Genomic DNA, 11,576 nt, shown 5'->3' with positions numbered 1-11,576 from the left:
CCCCCCAGAAAGTCAGGGGGGCTGGCTTTTTATAGGGAGGGAGAAAGGGGGCGAGAATAACTTAATTAGCTATGTCCCCCACCTTTAGATAACTCATTAATATTTTAATCTCTGGAGGTGGAGACTTGTCAATCATGCCCTCTACCTGCATCCTACATGATTGATGGTGCAGGTTAAATGGCCAAGGCCCGACAGGTAACCACTGCACCCATTGAAAAAAAGAACGGACCTCAATGAATAAAGAGTGGTCAGAAAACAACAAGATATTAGAATTTAAATCTTGGGGCTAGAGAGATGGCTCAGTGATTGAGGACACAGGTTTAATTCCCAGCACCCATATGGCAGCTCATAACTGTCTGTAACTCCAGTTGCAGGGGTTCTGACACCTTTTCGCAAACATCCATGCAGGTAAAAATGTCGATGCACATAAAATTTAAATTTTATCATAAAGCTGCTGAAATACGCAAGCCGTAGATGAGATGTGTAAGATACAGTTAAGATTATAAGATAAAGCTAAGGAAATCTCTGGAATGTAGAGTGAAAAGGGAAAAATAAAAATGTTATGTATAATATGAGAGACTCATGAGACAAATCCAGGAGATCCATCATGTGGCTAAGAGGCATTTCAGAAAGAGAGACAAGACAAAACAGATGAATAAACTACTGAAGAATACATATTATTATGGAATCTTGGTATGGTGGTGCATGCCTTTAATCCCAGCACTTGAGAGGCAGAGGCAAGTGGATTTCTGTGAGTTCTGGGCTGTACTGGCTGGTTTTATGTCAACTTGACAAGCTGGAGTTATCACAGAGAAAGGAGCCTCCCTTGAGGAAATGCCTCCATGAGATCCAGCTGTAAGGCATTTTCTCAATTAGTGATCAAGGGTTGGAGGGCCCATTGTGGGTGGTGCCATCCCTGGACTGGTAGTCCTGGGTTCTATAAGAAAACAAGCTGAGCAAGCCAGGCGAAGCAAGCCAGTAAGTAACATCCCCCCATGGCCTCTGCATCAGCTCCTGCTTCCTGCCCTGATTGAATTCCAGTCCTGACTTCCTTTGATGATGAACAGCAATGTGGAAGTGTAAGCTGAATAAACCCTTTCCTCTCCAACTTGCTTCTTGGTCCTGATGTTGTGCAGGAATAGAAACCCTGACTAAGACATAGGTCATCCAGAGCTGCATAGTAAGAACCTGTCTCAAAAAAAGGCCAGTGGGGATGGGGCGGTGCTGGAGAGATGACTCAGTAGCTAACAGCACAGGCTGTTCTTGCAAATGGCCCAGGTTCAGCTCCCAGCACCCACACAGTGGCTCAAGGCCACCTGTAGCTCCAGTTCTAGGGGATAGATCTGACTCCTCTTGGCATCTTTAATGGTCCCTGCACATGCGTATCGCACAAACACGCGCAGGCACGAACATATAAAATAAAACATAAATAAATTTTATTTAATGTGGTACTTTCCAAAGTCAACGCAAAATGAAACATTCGGCTAACAAAGGGGACTTCTAAGTAAAATTAATTAAAAACAACCACAAGCAGAATTCACCCTCAGAAAACATGAATCCATCCATCCAGAATTTCTCAGATTCTCTAGAGAAAGAGAAGAAATGTCCTACAAAGAAGGGAAAAAGAAATCAGCTTCCCAACAACAAATCCAGGTCCCAGAAGATGGCAGACACTCCAGGAAGAGGATATGTTGGAAACGTGGAAACGTACCAGACGAAGGACCGCTGAAGAAAAAGTCTCAGACATCCAAAAATTAAAGAAGTCAACGATCTTTCTGTGCACTTTTCTAAAGAGGTTACTGGGGAAGGTATTCAAAAAGGACGCTGAAAACGAGATCCCAGTACCTACATCAGAGCTTACAACTGTCTGCAACCCCAGTTCCAAGGGGTCTCAACCTTCTACCGGCCTGTGTGGACACCAAGCACAGGCGTACATACATTCATGCAGGCAAAACACTCATGCACATAAGATAAAATAAATAAATTTTAAAGGAAAAAAAAAAAGAAAGATCCAAGCAAGGAACCATTGCTTTGGAGACCAATGTTTTTTATCAGAGACCAAAGGATGGCTGCTCTAAATTGGAGGTTGACACCGACCCTGGACGTTTTAGACTCTTTAGACTAAGTAAACAAAGAAAATAGGTCTTCTTCTATTACAGAGGAGAAGTGAGGGCATTGCTACGTGTGGGATCAAAGAGTTCAGAAACATTTCTGGGGTTTTTTTTTTGTTTTTTTTTTGAGTGCAGCAAACTTTATTGATGGAATCCAACAGAGTAGGGACCCTCCCTAGGTCCCTCCTGTTGTTATGGGGTCTGGGATGGAAACTGTAAGGGAGATAGATGCTCAGTTTGGGGACAGGGACTCCTCAGCAACCGAGGGCCTCTCTTGCTCTCAGTGTCCTTGCTGGGGTGGGTGGTCCAGGGTTTCTTACTCCTTGGAGGCCATGTAGGCCATGAGGTCCACGACCCTGTTGCTGTAGCTGCATTCATTGTCATACCAGGAAATGAGCTTTACAAAGTTGTCACTGAGAGCAATGCCAGCCCCAGCATCAAAGGTGAAAGAGTGGGAGTTGCTGTTGAAGTCGCAGGAGACAACCTGGTCCTCAGTGTAGCCCAGGATGCCCTTCAGTGGGCCCTCAGATGCCTGCTTCCCCCCCCCCCCTTCTTGATGTCATCATGCTTGGCAGGTTCCTCCAGGCAGCATGTCAGATCCACAATGGATACACTGGGGATAGGAACATGGAAGGCCATGAGCTTCTGCTTCAGCTCTGGGATGACCTTGCCCACAGCCTTGGCAGCACCAGTGGATGCAGGGATGATGTTCTGGGAAGCCCCACGGCCATTATGCCACAGCTTTCCAGAGGGGCCATCCACAGTCTTCTGAGTGGCAGTGATGGCATGGACTGTGGTCATGAGTCCTTCCATAATGCCAAAGTTGTCATGGGTGACCTTGGCCAGGGGGGCTAAGCAGTTGGTGGTGCAGGATGCATTCATTACTGACAATCTTGAGCGAGTTGTCATATTTCTTATGGTTCACACCCATCACTAGCATGGGGGCATCAGAGAAAGGGCAGAGATGATGACCCTTTTGGCCCCACCCTTCAAGTGTGTCCCAGCCTTCTCCACGGTGGTGAAGACGCCAGTTGACTCCACGACGTACTCAGCACCAGCATCACCCCATGTGATGTTAGCAGGATCTCGCTCCTGGAAGATGGTGATGGGCTTCCCATTGATAACAAGCTTCCCATTCTTGGCCTTGACTGTGCTGTTGAATTTGCCATGGGTAGAGTCATACTGGAACATGTAGACCATGTAGTTGAGGTCAATGAAGGGGTCGTTGTTGGCAACAATCTCCACTTTGCCAATTGCAGAGCAGAAGGCAGCCCTGGTAACCAGGAGCCCAGTACAGTTAAATCTGTTCACACCGGCCTTCACCATCTCATCTACAGGATGCGGCTGGCACTGCACAAGAAGATACAGCTGTCTCTGGAACAGGGAGGAGCAGAGAACCCAGAAACATTTCTGATGAACCATTAACATGTCCACATCCAAGCAGTTTACAGAGATGTGCTGTATAGATACAGAAGCTAAAGGTTGGTGCCTGGGATAGCCCCCAAAACAAGAGCATGGTGTCTGGGATAGCCCTCTAAAAACAAGAGCATGGTGTCTGGGATAGCCCTCCAAAAACAAGTGCATGGTGTCTGGGATAGTTCCCCAAAAACAAGTGCATGGTGTCTGGGATAGTTCCCCAAAAACAAGACCATGGTGACTAGAGAGATAAGATGCCTCAGTGGTCAAGACCACTGGCTGTAGCCGGGCAGTGGTGGCACACGCCTTTAATCCCAAGACTCCAGAAGCAGAGGCAGGTGAATCTCTGTGAGTTTGAGGCCAGCCTGATCTACAGAGGGAGTTTCAGGACAGCCAGGGCTACATGAGAAATCCTGTCTCAAAAGAAGAACAAACAAACAAACAAACAAAAAACGGAGACTTGAGTTCAAATGCTCATAACCACATAAAAGCCAGATGCACAGCACAAACACGTAATCCCAGTAATCCTACAGGGAAGTCGGGGCTAGAAATGAAGGAAACCCAGAAGCTCATGGGCCAGCTAGCTTGGCATCCGCAGCATACAAATGGCATAGAAATCCTGCTGTAAACATAGCAAGGACCAGCACCCAGGATTGTCCTCTGATCTCCACAGGACATTGTGCCATGGAATGCCCACATCCACATCCGTGAGCGTGCACATGTGTTCGTGCACACACATCATACATACACATGAAAGAACCTCCGATTCCACTCTTCCTGGTTTATGTATACATGTTTACACTTCCATATGTTAACTAATTTCTGGCTCTTTTCTCTTTTTATTTTATACCAAGCTTATTGGCACTGGTTTCTTTTCTAGTTTGGTCTTCAAGCTACAGAGTATTCCTTAGGGGCTGCAGATAAACCTGGGAGGTACCCAACACCACACAAACCTCAGAGTCATGGCTATTACTCCTGTTTGAGGAGACATAAAGTGTCCCTTACAAAGTGTCCCAGTGTCTTAGTTAATATTACTATTGCTGTGATAAAACACCATGAGCAAAGCAAAACCTGGGGAGGAAAGGGCTTATCTGGCTTACTGGCTTACTTTCCATGGCTCACTCAGCCTGCTTTCTTACAGAACCTAGGACCACCAGCCCAGGGATGGCCCCACCCACAGTAGGCCAGGCCCTCCCCCATCAACCACTAGTTAAGAAAATGCCCTACAGGCTTTTCTGTAGCCTGATTTTATGGAGGCATTTTCTCAATTGAGACTTCCTCCTGTCCAACGACTTTAGCTTGTGTCAAGTTGACATAAAACTGCCCAGCACATCTAGTCACCTTTAACTGTCAACAGAGCCTAGAGTCACCTGAGAAGGGAGTCTCAACTGATGGGTTCCCAGGATTATGTCTGTGGGGGGTCGTCTTGATTATTTACTAATGCCGAAGGGTCAGCCCACTGTGGGCAGCACCATTCTCTATGAAGGTAGTCCTGGGCTATATAAGAGAGGCAGCTAGTGCCAGGCATAATTGAACAATCATTTAATCCCAGCACTGGGGAAGCAGAGGAAGGTGGATCTCTGTGAGTTCGAGGCAAGCTGGTCTACATAGTGAGTTCCAGGCCAGCCAAGGGCTACATAATGAAACCCTGTCTCATAGGTAGGTAGGTAGGTAGGTAGGTAGGTAGATAAATAGGCAGGTAGGTGGATGGATGATAGATAGATAGATAGATAGATAGATAGATAGATAGATAGATAGATAGATAGTTTAAAATAAAATAGTAAAATAGAGAAAGCCCGTTAAACAGGAGCTTGGAGTGAGCAAGCCAGGAAACAGCTTCTATGGGTCCTGCCTTCAGGTTCCTGTCCTGAGTTTCTGCCTTGGCTTCCCTCAGTGACAGATTGTGACCTGGAATTATGAGCCAAATGAACCCTTCACTCCTAATGTTGCCTTTGGTCATGTTCTGTCACAGCAACAAGATAACATTAGAACACAGGTGAAGCCATGCATTTGTTCTTGCTTTAATTAGACAAGGTCCAAACGTGTGTGGGAGGATGCTGGGTAGTCAGCAAGGAGGGCTGTTCCAGGGGTTCTCTCCTCTGTTTCTCCCTGGTGAGGTTAGAATGCTGCCAGTCCCGTCTCCTCTTCCCCACAGGCTCCTGGTACGTCCATTCAAGGTGAATAACTCAGCAGCATTAGCCTAGCAGAGCTGTGGGCTGGGAGTGGGGCAAAGGTGAAGATTAAAAGGAGCAAAGGGAGGGGCTTGTGGCTTAATAACTTGACTTCACTATTAGGTTTCAAGGACCAGTCAGGCTGAAGCATCCGAGGGGCCAGACCTGGGACTTAGACTTTTCCCCTAGAGACTGCAGGAACCACTTGAGAGTCTCCGGAGGGAAGGGCCATCCTCCTCAATGGCAGCAAGCACTACAATGTCCTTGTGTTGACCTTCAGCACAGCTGCCCTCACTCCCGATCAGGTCCCATCTCCCCCTAGACATCTGCCCAAACCAGGAATCTCTCTCTTGCCCAGATACTTCCTATTGGAACTACGAGCCCTCAGAAACCTCGTTAGGGCACTAGTTAGTGTGATCAACTAATTCACAGTGAAGTGTTAGCAAACGAAAATGGTTTATCCCTCCTCGGGGTATTTTATTTTAATGGAGTCTCCGGTTGACAAATATTTACTGAACAGTCTATTACATGCAAGAAACTATGTAAAATTCCTAAGGGGAGCCGGGGCCTGACCTAAATAAATCACAGTCTCTAATGACAGAACTTGAGAGTCTGTGGGAAGCAACCAAGGGAGGCAGCCGATAACCTCTCTTATCTCTGTGTAAAACCAGAAGCTTGTGATCCGACGCCACCGTACTCTAATGGAGACCAGTAGCCGTCACCACCCTGAGTGGAGACATTGCTAGGACTGCCCTTGGGGGCTCAAGAGCCAACCCTTGCCTTACACTTGAAGATCCCTAGTTTTTGCACTGGAGAGGCAGGATGGAAGTAAGTGTGTGTGTGGTGAGGGTCTGTTCTTCACCCTCTGATGAGTGTACTGGGGCCCCATCGTTCTTCTTACACCGATGCCTCTCTTCTGCCTCCATCTCTGTAACCTCCATTTGGTACATTTTCTGGGCTCTGGAGCACATAAAGTTCTTCCAGGAGTGAAGCATGGGCACTTGGAAGCACTGGAGTTCCAAGGGGTCTGATGTGGTCCATACTTTGATGCTATGTGAGGTGGATTCTCCCCCAGCTTGGCTGGCTTTCTCTTCTCCCCTCTCTCCACATCTGTCTTCCCTTTCTCTCAGCCAGGAAGCGAAGAACAGGCTCCCAGCTACTGCTCCCCAGATCTTCTCCTTCAGCTCTCATCATCGGGCCCCATCTTGCCTCTCCTCTCCTCCAACCCTGATTCTCCAGCACCACCCTGGTTTTGCTGACATCGTACACACACACACACACACACACACACACACACACACACACACATAGAGTTTGCAGTTGGATTGGATGGAGATAGTGTGATTCTGAACTCCAGCCACCCTCAGACGACTCACTACATAAAATACAGGAAACTCTTACCTAGGCCTTAGTTCCCACCTATAAAATAGACACCCAGTCGCAACCATACTCACCCCACAGCTAGAACTTCCCTTGCGGGAGGCCAATCCCAGCTCCATCTGTTAAGAAACACTGACATCTAGTGGCTGAATGTGGAACCTGCAGCAACGACTTTCCTTCTAAGAATAAGGTCCGTGGGAGCAAGAGCTAACCCCTCCCCTGCCCCAGGACATTCTAAACAACCAAGTAACCCCACCTCAAAACCCCATCTCATACTTCTCTTTGAAGTTTTCATCCCGCCCCTTCTGAAAAGCCCCCAGGTCCTATGAGAGTCACGAACCCCCGTTAAAATGGTCACGAATGCCTGGCTCTTGCTAAATGTGTCCCAGACGCTTGCCGTTGAAAAGAGAGATGTCATAAATGAAACAGGCCGTGGATAATCCACAAAGTGAGTCATTAGGAGCCGAGACTAAGCCCACGTGCCAGAAGCCACGCAGCGCTCCCAGCATCTCCGCAGGGAGGGGCAGACAGTAAAGTGAGCAGGGCCGTTTTCCCCACCAGCTGCCAATCATCCCTCTGACAGCCTGGCAGGCATGTGGACCACAGCTGCTTACTCAGCACTCGGGATGCCAGGCGTGGCACCGGGCAATCGACAGTGTATAAGTGCGTGTGTGTCCGTGTACTTGTGGTGCGTGTGTGTGGGTGTGTGGGTGTGCACGCGTGCAGATGTGTCTGTATATCTGTGGGGGGGGGGGCGCGCGCTGGGGACCGCTGCACAAAAGGAAGGATGTGTACAGCATGAGTCACTGGCAGACACACGCAACTGAACCATAAAATAATCTAAATTCATTTATTCAACAAATGCTCCCAAGCACCTGCTGTGTAAGCCCGAGGAGCTGCCTCCCTAGCTGCACTGGGCTCCCTTCCACCCTCCCGCCCGGCACCTCTGAAGCAGAGTCCACCTCTCAGCCTCCTTGCCTCTGACTGCCCTACTTTACCTCAATATTGTCTTTTCTCTACACAGCCCTACAACCCTGGGACCCAGCACACAGGAGGTGCCTGCTGTGTGCTGACTGGAGTCATTACTCTAGCACAGTACCTACCCAGAGTGGAAATCCTTCTAGTAATGTTCCCGGTGGCTGGACGCCCCAGCCCTCCTCATACATGCCCACTGATGGGTGCTCATCATTCTCTAGGTGGTTAGACAGACCCGGCCTCTGAAGCAAGAATCATAAACACACCTTGGATTTCCCTTCATGGCTCTTCAGCTGGTTAATGGAGGAGAATGCTGGCCATAGGTGGGCCTGGGTTCCCCACCCCCTTCCATCCTTCTGCTCCCATCTGCCCACTAGACGACCACAGATGACCTCTTCCTGCACCCCAACTGACACCTTGCTTTCTTGTTGATTTTGGTTTTGGTTTTGATTTTGTTTGGTTTTAAGATAAGGTCTCTTACGATGTAGCCCTGGCTGTCCTGGAACCCACTATATATGTAGACCAGGCTGGCCTTGAACTCACAGAGATCTCCCTGCCACTGTGCTGGAATTGAAGGCCTGTGCCGTTGCATCCAGCCCCAGTTTTTTTTTTTTTTTTTTTTTTTTTTTTTTCTTGAGGCAGAAGGGGAGATGGTCACAGATTTTACAGGGAGACCCTACAGCAGAATCCTTCGAGGCTCTCTGCTCATCGGAGTGGTGTCTCCCCCCACCTCCAGTCCCCTTCTGCTTCAGCTCTCCTGGGAAATATTTAAACCCCTGGAATGAGTCTGACTGGGCCAGCTCAGACCCCGTTCCCCTCGGATCCATTCCTACAGCCTGGGATATGTGTGATTGTTCAGAGAGGTTACAAGTCTTACCCTGTGGCCAGGGGGACAGGAAGAAATATCACTACAATTACCAGCCTATCTGCCTCATGTGGGTTGGGGAAAGGATAGTTTCCCCACAGAGAGAGGACATATGACCAGGAAGAGAGAAAAGATGCAGAAGGGAGTTGATGAACAGTGTCCCCCAAAATTCATGTTCACTCAGATCCTCAGGATAGACTCTCATTTGAGAAGAGAGTTTGCAGGTGTATTGTGGATATGGGTCAGGGGAAGCTCATTGTGAGTCACTGTGGCACTAGATCTAACCGCCATCCTTGTGAGTCAGATACCAGGGCAACAGGAGGGAAGGTGGCCATGTTTCCATGGAGGCAAAGAACTGAGCAACAAGCCAGGGCCACCAAAAACTCAGAGACACAAGGAAGGGTCCCCACCACCACCACCCCTACTCCCACCTCTACCCCCCACCCCCAGAGCCTCATCAAGGAGCTCAGACCTGCTGACAGCTGAATCTCAGACCTCAGGCCTCTAGGACAGAGAGAAAATCCACCTCTGATATTTCAGGCCAGCTAAGCAGTGGTTGTTTCCTGGTGTCACTGGGAAGGTCACAAGGCCAGCACATGTCCACATTGCCAGGTGCCCAGATTGGTATTTGCAGCAAGCTTGTGGCTTCAACTCAGCCACTGGGGTTGTCTACTAGGGAAATTTTTCTGGTTGTTTGTTTGTTTAAGATTTATTTTATTGCCGGGCGGTGGTGGCGCACACCTTCAATCCCAGCACTTGGGAGGCAGAGGCAGGCGGATTTCTGAGTTCGAGGCCAGCCTGGTCTACAGAGTGAGTTCCAGGACAGCCAGGGCTATACAGAGAAACCCTGTCTCAAAAAAAACAAAAAACCGCCGGGTGGTGGTGGCGCACGCCTTTAATCCCAGCACTTGAGAGGCAGAGGCAGGCGGATTTCTGAGTTCGAGGCCAGCCTGGTCTACAGAGTGAGCTCCAGGACAGCCAGGGCTACACAGAGAAACCCTGTCTTGAAAAACCAAAAAAGAAAAAAAAAAAGAAAAAAAAAGATTTATTTTATTTATATGAGTACACTGTCGCTGTCTTCAGACACACCAGAAGAGGGCATCAGATCCCATTACAGATGGTTGTGAGCCACCATGTGGTTGCTGGGAATTGAACTCAGGACCTCTGGAAGAGCAGTCAGTGCTCTTAACTGCTAAGCCATCTCTCCAGCCCATTAGGGAGATTTTTTTTTTAAGGCCTACCCCATTCAGTTGATGTCTAAATAAGTAAAGGACTCTTGCAAGCATGGTACCTCAACCCTATAATTTCATCATTGGTGAAACTAAGGCAAGAAGTCTCCTGGTAGTTCAAAGCCATGCTAGACCTGTATATGGAGTGGGTTCCAGGACAGACTTGACAACAAAGACCCTCTCTGTCTCAAAAATAAATAGATAAGTCCCTCAGTGGAATTGACCAATGACCATCTCTCTCCTCTTCATAGTTGCTAAATTAGTAAAACCTGGAGTGTGTTATAGTCACTCAGGGGACCTGGAAACTGTCAAGAAGCCAAGACTCATGGACCATGGGGAATGCACACAAGAGCAGGCTGGCTTGTTTTGTTTTGTTTTGCCTAAGTCTATGACAGGGTCAGGAAGACAGGATCCCCTGGCTGGGTCTTCACATTTCTTGTCTAATTTAATTGTCTGAAGTTGAGAAGTGCAGTCACCAGGCCTTTCTCCTGCCTCTTGAACCCTTCACTCTCTGAGAGAGCTTCTCTTCTCTATTATGGTTTTCAGGACAGGGCCACACTGGCTGGCGAGCTGCCACCTCCCGCTGACTTGACTGAGTAGAAGAGGAGACTGAGGACAAAGCCATCTGCATCGAGTGCCTGCCGTGGACAGAGAACCGAGAGTCCAGCTGCCTGCTCCATGCCCCCCGCAGCATCCCACCCTGTATCCCCTTTAATAGCAAATGTCCCGCAGCCCCTTCTAGCGGCCGCAGGTCAGTTTGTGCGACTTTGATGTGCCGACTCTTGCCTACAACCTGGGGAAGTCGCACCACCACCTCGGTTCAAGGAACTGACAAAGTCCAGCTTGCTTTTCCTGGAGACTCTTTGAAGCCCCCTTCAAAGCCGGTAGCCTGGTGAGCGCTACCTAGTGGCAGCGCGGCCAGACGCCCTGAGGCTTGTCTCCAATTACCCAGTTCCTCAGAGGGGCAGCCCTGTCCGTCATCCTCTATAGCCCGGGTGGTTGCACAGCAGGGCTGAGGTCCAAGCATGGAGCAGAGCTGCAAAGCCACTATTGTACACTGCCCAGTGTGGGCCCTTCCTCGGCAGCTGGCGGCTGAACGGCCCTATACAACCTCCAGCCAGCCATTACCCGGCGTCAAGCCAGACAGAGGTGGATCGGCTAGGAACTTTCTCCAAATAACTAGAGCTTCAAAAGGAAAGATTGTGGTGGAGCTGCCATCCAGAACATTCCACAGGCTTGAGGCTAAGAGTGCCTGTGCTCTCTGCATCCCCCTGGTATTTATTAAGCAACAGGTAACCGAGCCACTGGCTGCCCTAGGCCAGCTGAGGGAAGGCAGTTTTTGGTTTGGTTGATTTGGGAGTTGGTTTGTTGTTGTTGGTTTTTTTTTTCTTAATTTTATATGTATGGATGTTTTACCTTCATGTATCTA

General features: G+C 48.8%; 1 pseudogene; it reads right to left on the bottom strand.

Moving 5' to 3' along the window:
* Positions 1–2,385: 2,385 nt before the first annotated feature.
* On the bottom strand, positions 2,386–3,437 carry LOC143442502 (glyceraldehyde-3-phosphate dehydrogenase pseudogene; annotated as a pseudogene).
* Between the last annotated feature and the right edge of the window lie 8,139 nt (positions 3,438–11,576).

This window comes from Arvicanthis niloticus, chromosome 6 (genome assembly GCF_011762505.2).
Source record: "Arvicanthis niloticus isolate mArvNil1 chromosome 6, mArvNil1.pat.X, whole genome shotgun sequence".
Lineage (NCBI taxonomy): Eukaryota > Metazoa > Chordata > Mammalia > Rodentia > Muridae > Arvicanthis > Arvicanthis niloticus.
The sequence above is the reverse complement of the archived record's forward strand: the minus strand, read 5'-3'. Positions and strand labels throughout refer to the sequence as shown.